This window comes from Carassius gibelio, chromosome A16, assembly GCF_023724105.1.
Source record: "Carassius gibelio isolate Cgi1373 ecotype wild population from Czech Republic chromosome A16, carGib1.2-hapl.c, whole genome shotgun sequence".
Lineage (NCBI taxonomy): Eukaryota > Metazoa > Chordata > Actinopteri > Cypriniformes > Cyprinidae > Carassius > Carassius gibelio.
Genome location: NC_068386.1, coordinates 13,590,755 through 13,600,735, shown reverse-complemented (window position 1 = coordinate 13,600,735; position 9,981 = coordinate 13,590,755). Strand labels below are relative to the sequence as shown.

At 34.7% G+C, this 9,981-nt stretch overlaps 1 pseudogene; it reads left to right on the top strand.

Annotated features, from left to right (window-relative positions):
- The first annotated feature begins 351 nt into the window (after window positions 1-351).
- Window positions 352-8,860, top strand: LOC128031144 (uncharacterized; annotated as a pseudogene).
- Window positions 8,861-9,981: the final 1,121 nt, after the last annotated feature.

Here is a 9,981-nt window from a genome sequence, read left to right as displayed (position 1 = left end):
TCAGTTGTATTTCATGTGTTTGTCTTGTTATGTTTTTTTTTTCTTCAGTGATTCTACTCATTAACAGCAGCTGTTGATCAGTGTCTGAATTCACTCATTAGTGTTCATTCTCTCTGTCAGGTGGACTATATTAGTAAACTCATGTAGGGAATAGTGAATGAGGGTGTAGGGTGTGATTTGAAACACAGACGCTGATGTCGACTTTGAACGTTGTTAATTTTACGATATATAGCAGCAGCCTACTTCTCGAAAACGATGAATATTACCCAGAATGCACTGTTTTAATGAAAAACAGTATTTTACTGTCGAAATTTGGCCGTTTTTTTACAGCGATTTTTAACAGTGTATAATCGACATAAATAACTTTACAATAATCAAGAAAAATGTTTAAGATTTGTTAATTATTTATACATTTTGTAATGTATGTTAATTGTAGCACAAGTAATCACCACGTAAGATCATTACTTTTTTGTGTATAAATGTGCCCATGTGATAATTATTTCGTCATGATGATGTAATCCTTAAAAAGAAATTTTTAAAGATGTTTAGTTTCAAGCAGGTTGAAGAATAACATGATTAACTGGGCCGGTTGCATAAAAGGTTAAGACTAGTCTTAAAAGTAAGAAAGCTCATTTTTGTCTTTAAGATTAGCCTAGTCATTTTATTATTGTTATTATTTAGTTACATAAAAGCATAGATTAGTCTAAGTTGGATCCAAAAATAATTACCCTTTGGCTAAGTGCTAACTTTAGCTGGACAAAAGCTTTGGTAAAAGCTGGTAAAAAGTTAATGCTAGTGGCCCCAGGTCCAGTAATAACAGAAATATTTGCGATGATCGTAAAGCTGTTGTTTTTCAGCTCGGTAATTAGAACAGCTTTGAATTGCTATCAGTGTTTTATTGATGTCGATGACAGTCTTCGTTTGTGCTGGGGCCATATTCTCACAGAATACAATATAAGGAATGTCGACTCTTGTTTCTACACACTCGATCGCATATTCAACAACGAGTAGAGAGTAACTGAAGCAGGAAAAGTAGGTAAGAATTAAGAAATTACATAGGTTATTATCGGTATTATGCTAAGGCCTGTTGCTTCGCAACAAAACGCTGTAATGTTAGCTGAGCATAATCAATATGTTTCGTTTGGAAGAAGTGTTCACAAAATATCACAAAACATCTCAAAAGCAAACGTTTGACTTCTATTACAAACCTTTGCCATAATATTATATTTTTGGAAATATCATATACACACCGTAATTCAAAACCTAAAGCTCTTCTTTCATGAGCGCTTATGTATATTTCTGTTCAAGATTGAAAGTAATTGACAGAGAGATGGTGAAAAAATTATCGGTAATCACGAAAGCAAGATTGAAACCAAACATTTTTTTTACTGTAAACATTGTGGTTGTGAATACAGTATTACACAGAACAAAAGAAAAATAAATACATCAACCATGTGTAGATCTGTATTTATAGGCCTATTCTAAAGCTATAATTGCTTGGTGTTAGGTAAAGGAGTGAGTGTTTGCACTGATGACGAATTAGCTGGCATTTTGATTGGTTGTGTTTGAAAAAAGGAACTCGAGATACTTCCTGTTAGATTTTTGTTCGTTACATCGAGAATTGTGTGTTGTGTTTTGCAAAAAAAAAGTGTTTTATGAAATTGAAAACTGAGTCAAAAGCTGAGAATTAGTTTATGGTTTTGCAGATTTGGGGTGAGTTTTAGGTGTTTGAGTGTCAGGTTTGAGAAACTGTGAAAAGTAAAGATTTTGTGTGTAAGCAGTTCTGTAAATTCTGTAAAAAAACAACAAAAAGCTGTAAACTTAACATGGACTGAAACATGCAATAAATGTTAAATATAAAAATAGGACTGCAATTAAACTTAATGTTATTTATAGCGAGTTCATAATTTGTACAGTTTGTTATTGTACAGGTAATGTTTTTGTATCTCTTTCTTAGGGACGGGCTATGACGTAATACTGAAGAATATCTTGATGGCTGAAATTATGCCTATAGTGGAGGAATTTGACCAGCAGAAAAATTATGGTAACAGGTTTATCTAAATACCAGAGCTGTGACAATTCATGAGGCCATAACTGGTGAGGATTTACCCTGAGAACAAAGAGTAACTATTCCCTTTCAGCCGTGACCCGTGGGAAATGGTAAACATGTAGACCCTTATCCATGAACTCCAACAATACTTAGATTACAAAGGGAAGACCTGGAGACTTACATAATGTGTACTGTTAAAACTGATATGTCGGCCTACAACTGTGCAATGATTGTCTAAACTCACCGCACCCAGAAACACAGTGTTTATGAGATGCTGGGTGTTCTGAAGCTGTAAATCTGTCCATTCTAGTGGTTTGATTATAAGGAGACAAAATTGTTTATCCCTTGGAAATGCTATATTTGATCATCAGAGACAATACAATTTGAGTGTTTTTCTCCATTAACCCTTTTCAACAAAAACTGCTTACTTTAGGTCATTTCTAAGCATTCAACAATTAAATTGTGGAGCCCATCTTTCTTTCAAACTGAGGAAAGTGGAAAAGACAGAAAGAGACTGGCATGAAACAGACATGTAATGTTTGACATACACACTTTGACTGAAATTGAGATAAAGGGCTCTGTCCTTCTCCCCTCTCCTCCCTTCTTTCAGACACAGTGTATGAGTTCAGGCTTCAAGCAGCTGCAAACAATTTCATTGCTGCAGCCTCAAGGCTGCCCAGAGGTGAGACTTACATTATCACTTCATTTCTTTTGCCATGAAATCCATGAAAAACTTGACCTGAGCCTTCATCTTCAATACAGCTCTCACTTTTCCCTATAAGTTCAATTACAATTTCCACATATTTCTCTCTTAAATCATAGCAAGTTTTCCAGTTCTGAAACACTCTGAGCACCCAGATACCTCAGTATTAAACCTTGCACATGGATACTGCAGTATATAATATCTATTTTTGTATCATTTCTTGCAGCCTCTGGATGTTTCCCCCCATGTGGTGAGTAACACCTATATATGTCATGACTCTCCCGATGAAGCTAAAAAAAAGTGCTTGTTCTGTAATTTGAGGTTTCTCAGATTGTTACACTGAACTCTCTGGAAAAAGGTGCCTCAAATATCCTAGTGAGTACTAAAGAAACTTAATATATATTTCAAGTGCTTTCAAATAATTTCCCTTATGATGGTGGTATTGTAAGTACCACTGACGGTCTTGCAGAAATGTATGGGTTCCATCTTTTCTTTTTGGTTTTTCAGAACAGGCTGTTTAAACTAGTGCTTACACTGAAAAACTATCAGAAAAAAAAAACATATATATATATATATATATATATATATATATATATATATATATACAGTACAGACCAAAAGTTTGGACACACCTTCTCATTCAAAGAGTTTTCTTTATTTTCATGACTATAAAAATTGTACACACTGAAGGCATCAAAACTATGAATTAACACATGTGGAATTATATATGGAATTATATACATAACAAAAAAAGTGTGGAACAACTGAAAATATGTCATATTCTAGGTTCTTCATAGTAGCCACCTTTTGCTGTGATTACTGCTTTGCACACTCTTGGCATTCTCTTGATGAGCTTCAAGAGGTAGTCACCTGAAATGGTCTTCCAACAGTCTTGAAGGAGTTCCCCGAGAGATGCTTAGCACTTGTTGGCCCTTTTGCCTTCTGTCTGCGGTCCAGCTCACCGCTAAACCATCTCGATTGGGTTCAGGTCCAGTGACTGTGGAGGCCAGGTCATCTGGCGCAGCACCCCATCACTCTCCTCCTTGGTCAAATAGCCCTTGATGCCTTCAGTGTGACTACAATTTTCATAGTCATGAAAATAAGGAAAACTCTTTGAATGAGAAGGTGTGTCCAACAGAGCCTATATATGTATATATAAATAAATATATATATATATATATATATATATATATATATATATATATATATATATATATATATATATATATATATATATATATATATATATATATATATATATATATATATATATATACAGTACTGTGCAAAAGTCTTGGGCCACTAGTATTTTCACCAACAGAAATTCAGTTATTTCTATGTTTTGCTGTAGTGTGTTAGTAGGAAGTATCAGTTTACATCTCCAAACACTATTTTTGCCATTAATTGTAATAATCCAGTGAGAATTTTGTTTTGCACAAGGAGTCTGTTAACCGCCAGAGCACACAGAGATCTGATCTCATCCAAAAACGTTTCAAGAAACCTGCAAAGCTACAGTACTGTGCAAAGTTTTAGGCACTTGTGTAAACATACTGTAAAGTGAGGATGCCATCAAAAATAATGCAATAAATATATTTTATTAATTAACTTCTATTGACTTGACTTAATTAAATCAACATTTGGTGTGACCACACTATGCTTTAAAAAAGCATTTGTCCTAGGTGCACTTGCGCACCTGCGCATCTTGAAGCATTTTGGAGACATTGGCACAGTTCTTCTGGATTGAGTCTATCTGAGTTTGTTCTGTTTCTTCATGTTAGTCTAGACAGACTGATTATGATTAGATCAGATCTCTGTGTGTAGCAATGGCTGTTGTCAGACTCCTTGTGCACACAAAATTATTACAATTAATGTCAAAAATAATGTTTGGAAATGTAAACTGATATTGACACACTACAGCAAAAGATAGAAATAACTGATTTAAAACCATTTTTTGTTGGTGAAAATACTAGCGACCTAAGACTTTTTATATTTAATTGTTTCTGTTTAAATTTTTTTATTAAACTTTAGTCAACAAAAAGCAGGTCTAATTAATTGAAATACAATTTTGCACCATAAAATCACCCTAAAAAATATTTATTTCCAAAAATTCTATGTTTTAATTTAATCTTTTAAAATATATATAATGATGATTTAACAATTACTTTCATTCCTTAAAAAAGTTTTCATAATTTTATAATTGCTTTAAGAAGTACATTTTGCTATAAAAATACATTACAGATATTACAGAAATAGTAATACAAACCCGATTCCAAAAAAGTTGGGACACTGTGCAAATTGTGAGTAAAAATGGAATGGAATAATTTACAAATCTCGTAAACTTATATTTTATTCACAGTAGAATATAGATAACATATCAAATGTTGAAAGAGAGACATTTTGAAATGTCAACTGGAAAAGTGAACTGTACATATAAGGAACAGCTGGAGGACCAATTTGCAACTTATCAGGTCAATTGGCAACATAATTGGGTATAAAAAGAGCCTCTCAGAGTGGCAGTGTCTCTCAGAAGTCAAGATGGGCAGAGGATCACCAATTCCCCCAATGCTGCGGCGAAATATAGCGGAGCAATATCAGAAAGGAGTTTCTCTGAGAAAAACTGCAAAGAGTTTGAAGTTATCATCATTTACAGTGCATAATATCATCCAAAGATTCAGTGAATCTGGAACAATTTCTGTGTGTAAGGGTCAAGGGCGGAAAACCATACTGGATGCCTTCGGGATCTTCGGGGCCTTAGATGGCACTGCATCACATAAAGGAATGCTACTGTAATGGAAATCACTCATCTCTTTCAGGGAAGACCTTGCATTTTCCAACATGACAATGGCAGACCGCATACTGCATCAATTACAACATCATGGCTGTGTAGAAGAAGGATTTGGGTACTGAAATGGCCAGCCTGCAGTCCAGATCTTTCACCCATAGAAAACATTTGGTGCATCATAAAGAGGAAGATGCGACAAAGAAGACCGAAGGCAGCTGAGAAACTAGAAGCCTGTATTAGACAAGAATGGGACAACATTCCTATTCCTAAACTTGAGCAACTTGTCTCCTCAGTCCCCAGACGTTTGCAGACTGTTATAAAAAGAAGAGGGGATGCCACACAGTGGTAAACATAGCCTTGTCCCAACTTTTTTGAGATGTGTTGATGCCATGAAATTTAAAATCAACTTATTTTTCCCTTAAAATGATACATTTTCTCAGTTTAATTATTTGATATGTCATCTATGTTGTATTCTAAATAAAATATTGAAATTTGAAACATCCACATCATTGCATTCTGTTTTTATTCAGAATTTGTACAGTGTCCCAACTTTTTTGGAATTGGTTTTGTATATTTCTGACATGATTTCTTCAAGTTAAAAAAAAACTTAATTTTTATGGGTTGTTTTGAAGACCTTTACGCTCCTGTGTGAACAGTATGTGATAGTTTTATCTGATAAGATGTTAAAATGCTTACTGCTTCACTTAGACACAAGTTCACGTGGAGTATCATGGTTGATTGAGTATGGGTATATATTTATAAAAATAATATTGTAACTTATGTATAAATTAGTGTTTTTGAATTTAAAAATTTTCTTTATATTGCCTTTATATTTTAGAAAGGAGATTTTTTTTTAAAGGGATAGTCATATTTGGGGGTACGTCGCAAAAAATTTTTTGAACCCTTAAGGGATCTGCCATTGTGGCGATTGTTAATTTTTTTTCTATGTAGACATAATTAATATCTTCCATATGCTACTCCTCTAAAAATGTTTTTTTTATTATGGTTTTTTATTTTCAAATACAGTTACATTCTTTCAGAGACTACAAATAAAAAGAAAAAAAGTATATTATAAATGGGATAAAAACCTGTTGTTTAGGTTTCCAGCGCAAGGTGCTGTTTATAACTGCATAACCTGTCAGTACGACTCCTGTGAGTTCCTGCTGGATTGCCCCGGTGAGTTGCATGTGTGCAGTTTTGTTTTCAATATATTATGATATGTTATTCTATGCAGTCCCCCACTCACCCATACTCTCCACACTTGACATGATGGATATGTTATAACTCAACCTGACAGAACCACCTCTGTAATCATGTAACAGCATTTACGCAGTGCAAACATCTATAGCTTTTAACTCTACTTGGGAGCACAGCAAAGTTGTTAAATGAAACCTTGAGCCTTGACACACTTTTCCACATAATATCATTCCGCACAGATAGCCCTTTGGGTCACCTAAGATGGCAGGCCTTCTCCCACACACTGTGGTATTCATTTCCACTCAACACAGCTACAATTATTGCTCAGCGTATCGTTTCTTTGGCTGCTCTCACCAGAGGCTTTGCATAAATATTATAATTAGGTGAATGGTGGGCAGATTGTGCTGCCTCTGTTCTTCTGTCGACAAAAGGCATTCAATTGCAAGGTGAAGTGTTACAGATCTGCGTCTAATATATCGCTCTGCGTGTGTGATTTATATGCTTTTACAGTGAAGGAAATCGGTGTAAAGGAGAACAACAGGACTCAGATGTGGTGTAAGGTCCCTTTTCTGCTTCCCACAGATGCAGAGATAGTCTGGAGATACGCAATGGTGATGAGAAAATCACTTCAAACGTGAATAGCTAACATAGTTTATGAGCAAGAATAATAATAACAAAAATTTATATGTAAACAAAAAGAAAAAAGAAAAAAAGTAAATAAATATATACATATATATATATATATATATATATATATATATATATATATATATATATATATATATATTGTGAATTCTGCACTCTTTGACAGTTTCTTGGTTTGATTTTTCAGACAAAATTATGGGACTGTAAAGCACAAAATTGCAGTATGATTCATGTAGAATTTACCAAAATTAGAGGAAAACACAGCATTATATAATTTTTTATATATATTCAATTCCAGTATGTTTCTTGCTGTTTCAATTAAGATTTATTTATTTATTCATTCATTCAGATAAAATTTTATGTTTCCTGCAGTTTTAATTCATAATCATTCATTCATGCATTTTTCCTTTTTTTTAATGTAGACAAAATTACAGTATATTTCCTGCAGAACTGAACAAATTTGGGGAATGTAGCAATATCTGTAATATTTTTATGCCAACAAAATTAGAGTGTTTCCTGCCATTTCAATGAATATTCATTAATGAATCCATCCATTCATTCATTCATTAAAAAAAGGTATATGTCCCACAATTTTATTTAACGGATTTATTTGTTTATTCATGCTTTTCATAAATTTTTTCAGTCTTTATTTATTTATCTGTTTTTTATTGATTAATTTTATTCGAATACAGACAAAATTACAGTATGTGTTCTGCAGAATTGATCAGAATTAGAGCTATAGCTATATTATTTTCATTTTATGCAGACAAAATGACAGTGTATTTCCTACTACTGGTATTTCAATTACTATTTATTCCTTTAGCAATATAGAATGTAGCAATATTTGATATGTGTAAGTCAACATATTGGAATTAAGAGTGACTTACTGAATGTGACTCTTTCTGTACTTACAACCACTGAACTTGACATACAGGAGAGAACGATGTTGATGGATCGGTTTGACGAGGTCACGGTTGGAGTGGATCTACTTTACTTCATCCCCTCTGCCCGGCCAGAGCACTCGGGCACCTACCAGTGTGAAATATTCTCCCAGGAGCACTCACTCGTCCGTATCTACTACTACGTCACAGGTGACCACTCACATCTATGAAAAATTATGTCATTCCTGGGCTGTTGCTATTACTGACCACTGTATATACCAAATGTCTGTGGTTTTCACCTCAGTAGTCCCTATGGCACAGATAGGCCATGCAGAACTAGGATGTTTTTGAACAGGCTCTGCTCCCAGGAGGCCAGTTCTCTTCCCTGTCCCCTACAGTTCCATTCACCTTATGGCTTCCCAGTCCTGCCCTTGTCACCACCTGTCTGACTGCAATACTTCTGCTGGTCTTCATTAGTCTAGGGTAATAATTTCTTAATTTTCAGTTTAATAATTCATTGTAATTCCTATTTATTTAATTTTTAAATGTAATTTTATAAATTTTTTGTACATTTTTGAATAACATATTTGCATGTTCACATACTAGGGATGTAACAGTACATGCATTTGTCCTGAACTGTCACAGTACAGACGTCACGTGATTCTGTCGAATCTCACAATATCTCAACTTAAAGAGATCTTGTACGTAAACAAACATGGATGTCAATATAAAGGTATCACTACTTATTTGTGGTGCAATTTGTTCAGGAAAAAAAAAACATAAAAAGAGGAAAAACCGGCAGGATATGGTTATGGTCCTGTATGGAGAAGCAACATTGATACTCTACAGAAAGAATTAGAGTAAACTAGTGAGTAAACTTTGTTAAATTACGTTCATTTTAGGCTAGGATAGGTAAAGCTAACGATCTATGTAGTGAAATAGGAAAAACAACCTCAACATCGTTTTTGTCACAAATATTTTATTTTTCAAATATATACATAATGACAAAAACTATAGAATACCCATATAGGGACTTTGATAAAAACATTATTAATTTCTGGAACTGTTTGATTGATAATACATGCAGGCAGACACAGGCACTACGCTCCAGTGAGAACTGACCAATGTGAAAGCACAGAGGAGAAAAACAAGCAAAACAAAAAAACTGTCTCGAATTAGAAGTACAAAACGAGGATTTGTAAAGAAAAATGTTGGAGGATTTCAATGTTAGCCAAGAGGAGGTTTTCCTTTGCTGTAAGCAAAACTTGGTTCTCGCGAGACATTTCTTTTTCTTTATGTTTCAATGCCGTCTGACCGTAAATGAACACGATCACACACAGAGTGCCCATGATTTCCACCAGAGGGCACTTCATCCCCATTTATCACAATCCTTTGCCCAAACTTATCAGCACTCATCAGGAGTTCACAGCTTCAAAAAGACTATAAAGGGTCCACTCAGTCACATACACATCAATGTTGATTGTTAACCTGTAGCGTACCCCTGTTGCCGGTGTGTGACATGTGAAGTTCCCGTTGCCACAGTTGCAGAACCTCCAGAGGTGACGGCATCCGCTGCAGAACCTCCAGAGGCAGCAGGGGTGTTCGCCTCAGCTCCTCTCAAGACAGGGGTGTCCACCTATGAACCCTTCGTCTGTCCTGACAAGGTCATGGAGACCGTCAGTGAATCCCCTGTCAAACCTGTCACGGCCATCGAAGCCAATCA